Source organism: Panicum virgatum, chromosome 4N (assembly GCF_016808335.1).
Source record: "Panicum virgatum strain AP13 chromosome 4N, P.virgatum_v5, whole genome shotgun sequence".
Classification (NCBI taxonomy): Eukaryota; Viridiplantae; Streptophyta; class Magnoliopsida; order Poales; family Poaceae; genus Panicum; species Panicum virgatum.
Genome location: NC_053148.1, coordinates 38,201,386 through 38,214,139, shown reverse-complemented (window position 1 = coordinate 38,214,139; position 12,754 = coordinate 38,201,386). Strand labels below are relative to the sequence as shown.

General features: G+C 44.7%; 1 long non-coding RNA gene across 1 annotated transcript; it reads left to right on the top strand.

Annotated features, from left to right (window-relative positions):
- Positions 1-2,440: 2,440 nt before the first annotated feature.
- LOC120671637 lies at positions 2,441-12,754 on the top strand. Its single transcript, XR_005673736.1, has 2 exons — positions 2,441-2,730; positions 12,217-12,754. It is a non-coding gene; the product is annotated as an uncharacterized LOC120671637 (long non-coding RNA).

Sequence of the window (12,754 nt, the reverse complement as noted above, 5' to 3'; positions counted from 1 at the left end):
GGTAGTAATAGCAAAAAAAAAATCACTGGATTAAAAAAGTGCGCTTTTAAATCTTTGAGAAGTTTGTTAAATACTATGAAATTATCGTAAAAGTAACAAATAATCAGAATGAAATGGACATTATTTGAACCACCAAAATAATCTGTAAAGAACAATATGATGATGCACCACTCGTAAAATGATTCCTTCTCAGAAAGTATAGGGGAATTCACATTTAGAGGTAAAAACAAAGTGCTCATTAACGTATATACCTTCCATGTCTTTTATTACATAAGCCCCACCCCCCAATTTTAAGATTCAAACCTTATAATATTCAGTAAATAGTTAGTCTTATAATATGTAAATCTCTTTATACAAAAGTGATATATAATTGGATTTCTATTTGAAAGTAGTACCTCCGATCAAGAAAACTTAGACGTTCAGACAAGGAGCAGTATTAGAAAATACCCCCTCCATCGTATGAGGAGGGAAATTCTAGTTTTTTTAGAAAAATTAGTCGTGGTGTGAAATGACCTCTATGCCCTTATTTTTTGACTGCATGCAACTAACTAGATTCCTAAAATCATGGACAGAAGATAATTATAGCATGCAAATAAGTTTTGATTATAAATTAGGTAGTAGTTGTTGTTCAATTCGTAGGATTTCACTCTTTTCTTGGATTTTTTTTAAATGCTAGGATTGCACTATTCATGAGACGGAGGGACTAGACTGCTCTCTTGGTCTAAAATGCCATGTTTCCTATCTAAAGCTGGAACTGTTTAATGGTTGTGATTTCCTGACTCAAGAGAAATCAAAGGATAAAGTCTTTTTTTTGGAGACCACGCTCAAAGAAGAAGCCGCACCATATCTTTTGAAACTAAGGGATGATTAGAAAGTATTCAAAATGTACTTAATTTTTTTTTTGCCTATTTCTACCATCTTTTGTTTGAACTCATGCTTGGTAATTCTGACCGAGGCAGGCAATGTGGCCCCTGTGTTCAAGGACGACTATAATCATGCAAGTTCTGGTCCTGTTGTTGGACCTTGTTGCGGCCATTGAGAAGCCGGATTGAAAGCATGCCATTATGAACGAAGAGGAGAACATTTTATTCACAACAATAAAACAAAGATCGCACTTCTCCCCCACATTCGTTACTCTGTCCATCCCTCCATCTATATTGTGTTTTTGATTTTTTTTTTGCAAGGTGAGGACTCAAAACTGATGACGACTGCAGTCCCAACTAAAATAATCATAGCTTTAAAGAAGAACAGGGGAAAATAAATTAGTTCGTCGACCACAGAACAGGCGTGTGTTACCCTCCCGCGACACAGATGGCTGTCACACCCCCAAATTTCAATTTTGGGATTTGAATATATTTTCAAATATAATTATCCAGCTTTTGATTTATCATTAGTTTATTATTACTTAGCAATGTCTTGTGCTGACTAATCCACGGTGCGATGCTATGATTAAGTTAAATACAGATCGATGTTTCTTAGCAAATTTATGTGCTTGATTTATTTTTATTTTGTAAAGTAGCAATCAAAGTACGACTCCGGGGTCCATATATCGAGTTAAATCACGGTTTATATTTTAGGATGGTGGAGTACAAAATAGGACAATTTCCTAGCAACTTCCTAGCGATGTGGATGCCGCATGAACAACAAAACGTGTGAGCAGTAGCTGCAAAATAGCCGCAAATATTTCGATAGTACCCTTTAACAGCTAATTCTCCGGTCCAGGGAGTTCCGATCCGCTCCTCTCAGTGTGGCATTTCGTCGTCCTGAAGACTGCTATCCCCTCAGTTCGGCACTTCAGTTTTGGGCAAGGTTATACTTTATTTCACCATGGGGGCTGCCCGTTCTCGCTCCCTCGTCCTGGCCATGCTCATGCTTGTGCTGCTCTACTTGGCGCTGGTAAGCAGCGCTCGCAAGACCGGCTGCCCTGGGCAGCCACGCTGGCCACAATAACCCTCCGGTTTTTTTTCCCATAGCGGCCATCCCCAAGCTTCGCCTGAAACTCGACTGAACACCGGTGAGTGAACCTGCTGAGAACCATGTTCTAGACTTAAATTTTCTGCGTGAGAGAGGGAGTGAGGAGGAATTATATACTACTACACAATCCTTCTTGATTTTTGCCTTTAGTCCCGATTGAGGTTAGGTCCAAAACTAATGAAGGCACTAAAGGGCTTTAGGAACCGGGATTAAAGAGCATTTCTCTAAGTAGTGATATTATATATAGGACACCCACAGAATTTAAGATTCAGACCTCATAATATTCAATAAATATTTTAGGATGGTGGAGTACAAAATAGGACAATTTCCTAGCAACTTCCTAGCGATGTGGATGCCGCAGGAACAACAAAACGTGTGAGCAGTAGCCGCAAATATAGCCACCAGTAACAGCTAATATTTCAATAGTACCCTTTAACAGCTAATTCTCCGGCCCAGGGAGTTCCGATCCGCTCCTCTCGGTGTGGCATTTCGTCGTCCTGAAGACTGCTATCCCCTCAGTTCGGCACTTCAGTTTTGGGCAAGGTTATACTTTATTTCACCATGGGGCTGCCCGTTCTCGCTCCCTCGTCCTGGCCATGCTCATGCTTGTGCTGCTCTACTTGGCGCTGGTCAGCAGCGCTCGCAAGACCAGCCACAAGCCGGCTGCCCCGGGCACCCACGCTGGCTACAATAACCCTCCGGTTTCCTCCCATAGCAGACACCGAAAAGCTCCTCCTGAAACCCCAGCGAACACTGGTGAGTGCATCTGCTAAGAACCATGTTCTAGGCTTAATTTTCTGCGTAAGAGAGGGAGTGGGGTTTTTTTTCTTAGTATGTAAAAGTAGATGTTCTTAAATCAATGGTCGCAACCGAAGAACTTTGGCTGCACAGCTCTGTAGGAAGATGTCACATACGGATTTTGGTAAAATCTAAATAGAGAGGCCTCTACGTTTAGTCTTAAAAGGGGAGCCCTCAAACCTTTTTAAAAATCGAAAGTCTAATCCCACCAGATTTCCTAAAAAAAGAAAAGTCATCATATTTACCTTAAAAATATTATTACAATCCAGTGCTAAGAAAGTAACTTTGTAGTCCGTGAAAATTATTAAAAAGTAACATCGCGTTGCATTTAATGTTAGAAAAAATAACTTTTCTGATTCGTGCCTTTATTAAGAAAAGTAAATTTTATACTTTCTGAAAGTTAAGAAAAAAATAACATTGTAGTATATGAATCTTAGAAAAAGTAACTTTCTGGTTTGTGATAGGAAGTAACTTGTCAATAGTATGCATGATATGAAATAATTTGTGACTAGTTTATTTGGCAGAGGAAGTAAGATTTGTTTTTGAAAAAGTAATTTCACCACTTTGAGCAAAACTCAATCAAGTAGGATCTTGTTTTGAAGTTTTGTCGAGATGAACATAGTAATGTAATCGTATTTTGATTTGGGTATATGGTTGTGAAGCTATTGATTTTTAAAGTTAAAATTGATATGCACGTGTTTATCAACATTCACATGCAACAGAGAGAACAGAGGGTGCAGGAGCTCTTCACGGATGAGTTTTTTATTTTTATTTTTTGTTTTGAACTGGCCGTGCGGAGGACTTTTTTTACTCGGGGTAGACGCTAACGCGTTGTACGAGAGGGGTGACTGCTTTATTTCCATTTCAGTCTAACACAAGTGGATAAAAATAGAAAGCACGGGGTTATCCACCTACTAGTTGCCTCCATTATCATTTATCAAATAGGTTAGTACTCGGTTTGCGTCTCTTTCCTCGGCGTGCCAGGGGCGCATAGGCGAACTACAGATTTTAGATCACTGGCTTAGTAGCATTTAGCTGCATAGTAGGCTTGCTAGTATTTGTTGACGCAAAGAAGTTGGCTTGCTCCTCTTTTTTTACATTGTTGAGCCAAGGTAGCCATAGATATTAATATCGAACCGATTATGAATCATTGATGGTAAATAAATAATATACAATTATGTGTATAGAGTCCATCCATAACAGAAGATCATTGATGGCAAACATGTGAACACTAAAACAATCACAGTCCAATTTTACCATCATTACAAAAGCAATAATATTTCTTGCAGAAAAATGGTTTTAGTATGACTGTCTAGGAAAATAATTTCGAATAGTTATATTTTCAATAAATTTCAGTATGAATTTGAGACTATGTTAATGTGCAAAATGACAAGGAAATAAAAGAAAGGAGGTAGTAATAGCAAAAACACATTAAAATATCACTGGATTAAAAAAGTGTGCTTTTAAATCTTTGAGAAGTTTGTTAAATACTATGAAATTATCGTAAAAGTAACAAATAATCAGAGTGAAATGGACATTATTTGAACCACCAAAATAATCTGTAAAGAACAATATGATGATGCACCACTCGTAAAATGATTCCTTTTCAGAAAGTATAGGGGAATTCACATTTAGAGGTAAAAACAAAGTGCTCATTAACCTATATTCCTTCCATGTCTTTTATTACAAAAGCCCCACCCCCCAATTTTAAGATTCAAACCTTATAATATTCAGTAAATAGTTAGTCTTATAATATGTAAATCTCTTTATACAAAAGTGATATATAATTGGATTTCTATTTGAAAGTAGTACCTCCGATCAAGAAAACTTAGACGTTCAGACAAGGAGCAGTATTAGAAAATACCCCCTCCATCGTATGAGGAGGGAAATTCTAGTTTTTTTAGAAAAATTAGTCGTGGTGTGAAATGACCTCCATGCCCTTATTTTTTGACTGCATGCAACTAACTAGATTCCTAAAATCATAGACAGAAGATAATTATAGCATGCAAATCAGTTTTGATTATAAATTAGGTAGTAGTTGTTGTTCAATTCGTAGGATTGCACTCTTTTCTTGGATTTTTTTTCAAATGCTAGGATTGCACTATTCATGGGTTGGAGGGACTAGACTGCTCTCTTGGTCTAAAACGCCATGTTTCCTATCTAAAGCTGGAAGTGTTTTATGGTTGTGATTTCCTGACTCAAGAGAAATCAAAGGATAAAGTCTTTTTTTTGGAGACCACGCTCAAAGAAGAAGCTGCACCATATCTTTTGAAACTAAGGGATGATTAGAAAGTATTCAAAATGTACTTAATTTTTTTTGCTTGGTAATTCTGACCGAGGCAGGCAATGTGGCCCATGTGTTCAAGGACGACTATGATCATGGAAGTCCTGGTCCTTTTCCACCTTGTTGCCGCCATTGAGAAGCCGGATTGAAAGCATGCGATTATGAACGAAGAGAACATTTTATTCACCACAATAAAACAAAGATCGCACTTCTCCCCCACATTCGATACTCTGTCCATCCCTCCATCTATATTATGTTTTTGATTTTTTTTTGGCAAGGTGAGGACTCAAAACTGATGACGACTGCAGTCCCAACTAAAATAATCATAGCTTTAAAGAAGAACAGAGGAAAAAAAATTAGTTCGTCGACCACAGAACAGGCGTGTGTTACCCTCCCGCGACACAGATGGCTGTCACACCCCAAAATTTCAATTTTAGGATGTGAATATATTTTCAAATATAATTATCCATCTGCTGATTTATCATTAGTTTATTATTACTTAGCAATGTCTTGTGCTAACTAATCCACGGTGCGATGCTATGATTAAGTTAAATACAGATCGATGTTTCTTAGCAAATTTATGTGCTTGATTTATTTTTATTTTGTAAAGTAGCAATCAAAGTACGACTCCGGGGTCCATACATCGAGTTAAATCACGGTTTATATTTTAGGATGGTGGAGTACAAAATAGGACAATTTCCTAGCAACTTCCTAGCGATGTGGATGCCGCAGGAACGACAAAACGTGTGAGCAGTAGCCGCAAATATAGCCACCAGTAACAGCTAATATTTCGATAGTACCCTTTAACAGCTAATTCTCCGGCCCAGGGAGTTCCGATCCGCTCCTCTCAGTGTGGCATTTCATAGTAGTGATGTTAGGTCCAAAACTAATGAAGGCACTAAAGGGCTTTAGGAACCGGGATTAAAGAGCATTTCTCTAGTAGTGATATTATATATATATAGGACACCCACATAATTTAAGATTTAGACCTCATAATATTCAATAAATAATTAATCTTGCAATATGTGAAATTTGAATTTGTATTTGAAAGTACTACCTCCGGTCAAGAAAACTTGACGTTCAGACATGAAGCAGCAGTAGAAAATAGACTACTTTGCTGGTCTGAATCACCATGTTTTTTTAAAAGCTATAAATTAAATCCTCATGTTTTCGGTCAAGAGGTAGTATTGTTTTATTGTTGTGCCTTTATTGACGGGAGTGAAATCAAAAGACAAAGTCTTTTTGGAAACCATGCATTAGACCATCTCCAAAAGTTCTACATCTCTCTTCCCCATCCTTATTTTTTTAGAAAAAATAGAAAAAACACTCTCCAATAGTTTCCCAATCCTACTTTCCCATCTCCTAACAATTGGCAAATTAGGTGGATGTGTGCGTAAATATGCGCACTCCTTCTGTCGTTTCCCATCCGCTTTTTTCACGTGGAATTATCATTGTGGGGCTACAACTTCTCATTTTTGGGAGTAAACTTCTCATTTTTGGAAGTAAAAATAGGGAACTATTGAAGATGAACTCTTTTTTTTTGCCTCCCCATACCTTTTTAGGGAGTTGGCAAACAACAAGTTTTAGAAAAAAAAATTAGAAACTTTTGGAGATGCTCTTATTATATCTTGAAACTGTTAGCAAGGCTATTAGTGAGCTGGCCCTTTGGGCCATGGCGCCCAGCCTGGTGGCTAGGGTTGCCTCTTGGGTTTTATGGTACTTGATTCAGGTTAAGCAAGGATCTCGGTTGATTGGGTGTATTCTATAAATCCTAGACGTTCCTTGCCTATATATTATACCCATGTGTACCTCTGTCAATCAATTTTCTATTTTCCCGAGCCATATTCACTTTCATGGTATCAAGAATCCGGGTTTCACCTTGGATTCGCCTTCCGCTGCCCTAGCGCGCCGGCTCCCTACCGTGTTGCGCCCATGAATGGCACTCCGCTAATCTCCCCTTCTGCCGCCGCCACCGCAGACACCGACACCGGGCCGGTCGTGTCCGATCTCCCCACCATCCGCACCCCAAAGAGGTGGCGGACGCTACTGCGATGGAAGCGCAGCACCTTGCCCAGGCACGCCCGCTGATGAGGAGGCTGCAGCCGCAGCGCAGGGCCTAGACGCCGCCCGTGCACATGCCGCCAAGGAGAGGGCGGCTGCCGCGGCCGCCATCGCCCAGCTAGAGTCCTCTGGCTCAGGTTCGGGCCCCCACGCCGTGCCGACCGACCTCTACACCGCCATGCTCCTTCAAGAGGTTGCTGCCCTCCTGAATCTGCAAGCCCAGGCGATCGCCATCCACAACATCCGGAGTCTTTTCCCATTCGTCCTTGACATTGACTCCAGTAATTTCAGTCGCTGGCGTGATCAGTTTCTGCTGACCCTTGGTAAGTTCTCCCTCCAGGATCACATCCACCTCGACACTCCGGTCTTCTCCCCGGACTGGACCCGGATGGACTACGTGGTGAAGTTCTGGATCCTCGGCACCCTCGCCGACAACCTCGCCGAAGTCATCTCCTCCTAGGGCTCCACTTCATGAGATGCCTAGCTCGCTGTCGAGTCCCAGTTCCTCGGCAATCGAGAGGTGCGGGCCATCCAGCTAGAGACAAAGTTCCGCAACTTTGTCCAAGGCGACCTCTCCATCTCCGAGTACTACCTCCGCCTCAAAAAGATGGCGGATGACCTCGGGGACCTCAGCGAAGTCATCTCCGACCGCACCCACGGCCTCAACTTGACCCACGGCCTCGCTTCACCCACGTCGGGGCCCTTCTCCAACGCAGTCGGCCCTTCCCCTCCTTCCTGGAGGCCCATGATGACCTCATTCTTGAGGAACTCACGTTCGAGAACTGGCAGACCTCACCTGCCGCCGCTCTCGCCGCCTCCACCAAGTCCTCGGCTGCAGCTCCTTAGCAAGCTGGAACCGGCTCTAAGGGCGCCGACACCGGCCCCAAAGGCACCAACCGCCGCAGCAAATGCGATGGCAATGGCCGAGGTGGCGGGGGCAATGGTGGCGCTGGCGGGAGCAACCAACATCCCCCCAAATGGTGCCTAGCAGCAGGCTGGTGGTGCCCAGCCTGCACTAGGTGCCCAGGGCGCTTCTTCTGGGGCCTCATGGCCCACCTTCTACAACCCCTAGACGGGGACCATTCAGATGTGGCCAGGTTCCCGCCCTCTGCCGCCGCCCATGCCACAGCCTCGTCTCCCACAACTAGCTTTCGTTACACAGCAGCAGCAACAACAACAACCACCTGCTGCCCCTGCTGCCATTGATGGAGCCGGCCAATGGACACGACTAGGGTTCTACCACCCATGGCTGGCTTCCCCTCTTAGGACCAGCAATCGCTGGCCTTGGCTTTCAGCACAGTGTCGTTGAATCAGCCCCCGACCGGCAAATGATACTTCGACTTAGGTGCTGCCTCCCACATGACTTCTACTCCCCGTAATCTTTCACATGCCAGTTCCCCGCGGTATCCTGCTCCTTCATCTATTGTTGTCGGTAATGGCGTTTTGCTTCCATTCACTGGTACTAGCTCAGCTGTGTTGTCGCGCTCTCTTCGTCTTAATAATGTCCTTATTTCGCCACATATTATTAAGAATCTTATTTCTGTTCGCCAATTTACCACCGACAACAATTGTTATGTTGAGTTTGGCCCCGCTGGTTATCCTGTGAAGGATCTACATACTCGGAATGAGATTGTCAGGTGCAATAGCTTCGGGCCGCTATACCCCCTGCGTCTCCCTCTAGCGCACTCCCTTGTCACTAAGGTCTCGTCACCTCTTTGGCATCCGTGTCTAGGCCATCCCGGTCATGAAGCTCTGTCAAAGCTTGCCTTTAGTGTCTCCTATCAAATAGAGGATTGTCCAGATTTATGTCATGCTTGTCAGTCAGGGCGACATGTTCGTCTACCCTTTTCATGCGTCTGCATCTCGTGCTCATAGCAAGTTTGATCTCATTCAATGTGATCTGCGGACATCTCCATTTGTAAGTATCTCAGGTCATAAATATTATTTGGTCATACTTGATGATTGCACCCATTATCACTGGACTTCTCCTCTGCGCCTTAAGTCCGACACCTACAGCACGCTCGCCAACTTCCTCACCAATGGCCCTACTTAGTTCGGTGCCACAGTCAAGGTTGTCTAGTGCGACAATGGGAAAGAGTTTGACAACTCTAGTGCTCGCACCTTCTTCCTCACTCGTGCCATTCACCTTCGCATGTCCTGCCCTATACATCGCCTCAAAACGGTAAAGCTGAACGCATTATCCACTCCACTAATAATGTTGTTTGCTCTCTGCTGTTCTAGGCCTCCATGCCTCCCTCCTATTGGGTCGAAGCTCTCTCCACGGTGACCTCTTTGATTAACATCTTGCCCACCAAGACCTTCATTTTTCTACACCGCATCTTGCCTCTTTGGCACATCATCGGCATATGATCACCTTCGCGTCTTCAGTTGCAAGTATTGCCCAAGCCTGTCTGCCACCGCCCCCCCATAAACTCGCCCCTCGATCCACCTTGTGCATGTTCCATGGCTATTCCGCTCATCATAAAGGATATCGCTGCCTTGACCTCATCTCTAACAGAGTCATCATCTCTCGGCATGTCGTCTTTAATGAAATTGCCTTTCCTTTTGCTGAGCACGATGGCCCTCGCATAAGGACTTCAAGTTTCATGATGCTATTGATGTTGTGCTGGTTCCTATTGGACCTCTGCAGAAGTTTTTGTCTGCAGGTCCATCCACCGGTGCCGCACCCGACCATTCGATCTCCCCTGGAGACCCGACGAACCACACTGGCACCTCCAGCGCCCCTGCCAGTCCCCCTACAGTCGTGCTTGGGGCACCCACAGTGCCACTGGAGCCCCCTGTCGACTCCTCGGCGCACGCGCTCTACATCCTACCTACAGTGCGCATGCTAGGGACCTCGGCAGCACCTTTCGCGCCACGCGCGCCCACATCATCACCGCCCATGCCACGCGCGGGCACGCCATCACCACCGCTCGTGCCATGCATGGCCACGGCGTCCCCACCAACTGCGGCATGCGCGGCCATGTCCTCGTCTCCATCTCATCTGGACATCCCACCGGCGCTTCAAGCCACCTGGATGTCGCCAGCGGCATCACCTTCATCGGCAGGCGTGACTTCTGCACCTCGCGGCCCGCCACCTGGGTTCCTACCCCTAGCCCTGCCCCCGCGTCCCCGGCACCAAAGTTCCCGGAGCGCGTCATCACCCAAGTCTACACACAGCGGCCATGTGCACCCATACTGCCCAAGGGCGCCGTGACCATCCCCCCAGTGGCCAACGAGTACACCATGACGACACATACTAAGAGCGGCTATCAGATGCCTTCCCAACCCATCCTCCTTGCTACCGCTTTGTCTCCCGTGCTGAAGACCTACCGTAGCGCTCTCACCGATCCCGCTTGGCGAGCGGCTATGGTGGAAGAACATGATGCTTTCTTGAAGAATCACACCTGGGATCTGGTGGTGCCCCATCCTACTAGGGCCAATGTTGTCACCGGGAACTGGATCTTCAAGCACAAGTTCAGGGCTGACAAATCTCTTGAGCGGTACAAGGCTTGTTGAGTTCTTCGAGGATTTACTTAGCTTGATGTCAAGAATGCGTTCTTGCACAGCACACTAACAGAGACAGTTTACTACCTGCAACCGTCTAGTTTTGAGGATCCCACCCAACCGGACTTTGTCTGTCGTCTGAACAAGTCCCTCTATGGGTCGAAGTAGGCTCCTCAGGCTTGGTACAGTCGGTTTGCCACACACTTGCTCTCTCTGGGATTTCTTGAAGCCACATCAAACACCTCACTCTTTGTTTATCAGCGTGAATCAGACATAGCCTACCTGCTGCTATATGTTGATGATGTTGTCCTCACTACTTCGTCCTCTGGTCTTCTTCGTCAGATTATTTCCACCCTCTAGCAAGAGTTCTCCATGAAAGACCTTGGCAAACTGCATCACTTCCTAGGCATGCATGTTCACCGCTGCGGTGATGGTCTTCTCCTCTCTCAGAAGTAGCATATATTGGATATCCTTGATCGCGCTGGGATGGAAGAGTGCAAGTCGTGCTCTACTTCGGTGGACACAAATCCCAAGATGGTAGCTAATAGTACGTCTGTCTCTGATGTCTTAGACTTCTGTAGTCTTGCTGGTGTTTTGCAGTACTTGACTTTCACCCGGCCACATATTGCTTATGTCGTGCAGCAGGTTTGTCTCCACATGCACGACCCTCATGAGCTGCTTCTGGCGGCTATGAAGCGGATTCTCCACTATGTTCGAGGCACTCTCCACCTTGGTCTCTTGCTGCAATCGACTTCTTCGACTGATCTCATGGTCTACACCGATGTTGATTGGGCTGGTACGGTTGTCCGGACACTCGCAAGTCCACCTCGGGCTATGCTATGTTTCTTGGTGATAATCTCATCTCCTAGTCCTCCAAGCATCAGAACACCATTTCTAGATCCAGTGCTAAGGCTGAGTATCGCGCAGTGGCTATTGGTGTTGTCAAGGCTTCCTGGCTTTGCAAGCTCCTGCAGGAGCTTCATGCTCTTCTTTGCAGCACCATACTGGTCTATTGTGACAACATTAGTGCGGTATACATGTCCTCCAACCCTGTCCAGCATCAGTGCACCAAGCACATCGAGATTGACCTACACTTTGTTTGAGAGCGAGTTGCTGTTGGTGACCTACATGTTCTGCATGTGCCGATGTCATCTCAGTAAGCAGACATTTTCAGCAGGTGACTTCCTTCTTCATTGTTCACCGAGTTCAGGTCTAGTTTGAACGTGCATATTGGCTGATGATCAGATTGCGAGGGCGTGTTAGCAAGGCTATTAGTGGGCTGGCTCTTTGGGCCTTGGCGCCTAGCCTGGTGGCTAGGGTTGCTTATTGGGTTTTATGGTACTTGATTCAGATTAGGCAAGGATCTCCGTTGATGGGTGTATTCTATGAACCATAGACGTTCGTTGCCTACATATTGTACCCTATATATTGTACCCCTGTGAACCTCTATCAATCAATCTACTATTTCCCGAGCCATATTCGCTTTTAGAAACTAAGGAAGCATTATTTGAGAGTATTCAAAATGTATTTTTGTTGGCCTATTTCTACCATCTTCTGTTTGAACTCATCCTTGGTAATTTTAACCAATGCAGGCTACGGGGTCCATGTGTTCATGGACGACTATCGTCATGGAGGTCCTAATCCTCCACCTCATTGTTGTGGTCATTGAGGAGCCGGTTTGACAGCATGACCTGATGAAAGATGAGGAGAAGAAAATTCACAATAGTAAAACAAATATCACTCTCCCTACATTCGTTGCTGTGTCCATCACTCCATCTATATGTGTTTACTTTTGATTGTCCTTCTTGGCATGGTGATGAGTCAAAGCTGATGACGACTGCAGTCTCAGCAAAAAATAATCATAGCTTTTAGGGTGCCGGCTGTTGTAATTTATTCAGGGTTGCATAATTGATATTGTTTAGAAGTGGACTTCATGTACCCAGCGCCGACACTTGATTTAGATGTTCACCGAGTGTGTAGTAGACGGCAATTTTTTGAACCATTGCCCATATAGACGATTGGAGACAAGGACTGTGGATGTGTTGAGATCATAATCCTTAATTGTCTTTAATCATTGTCTGGATCAAATTCAATTCCTTGAGTTAAAAAACTTCAAATTCTCATGATCAA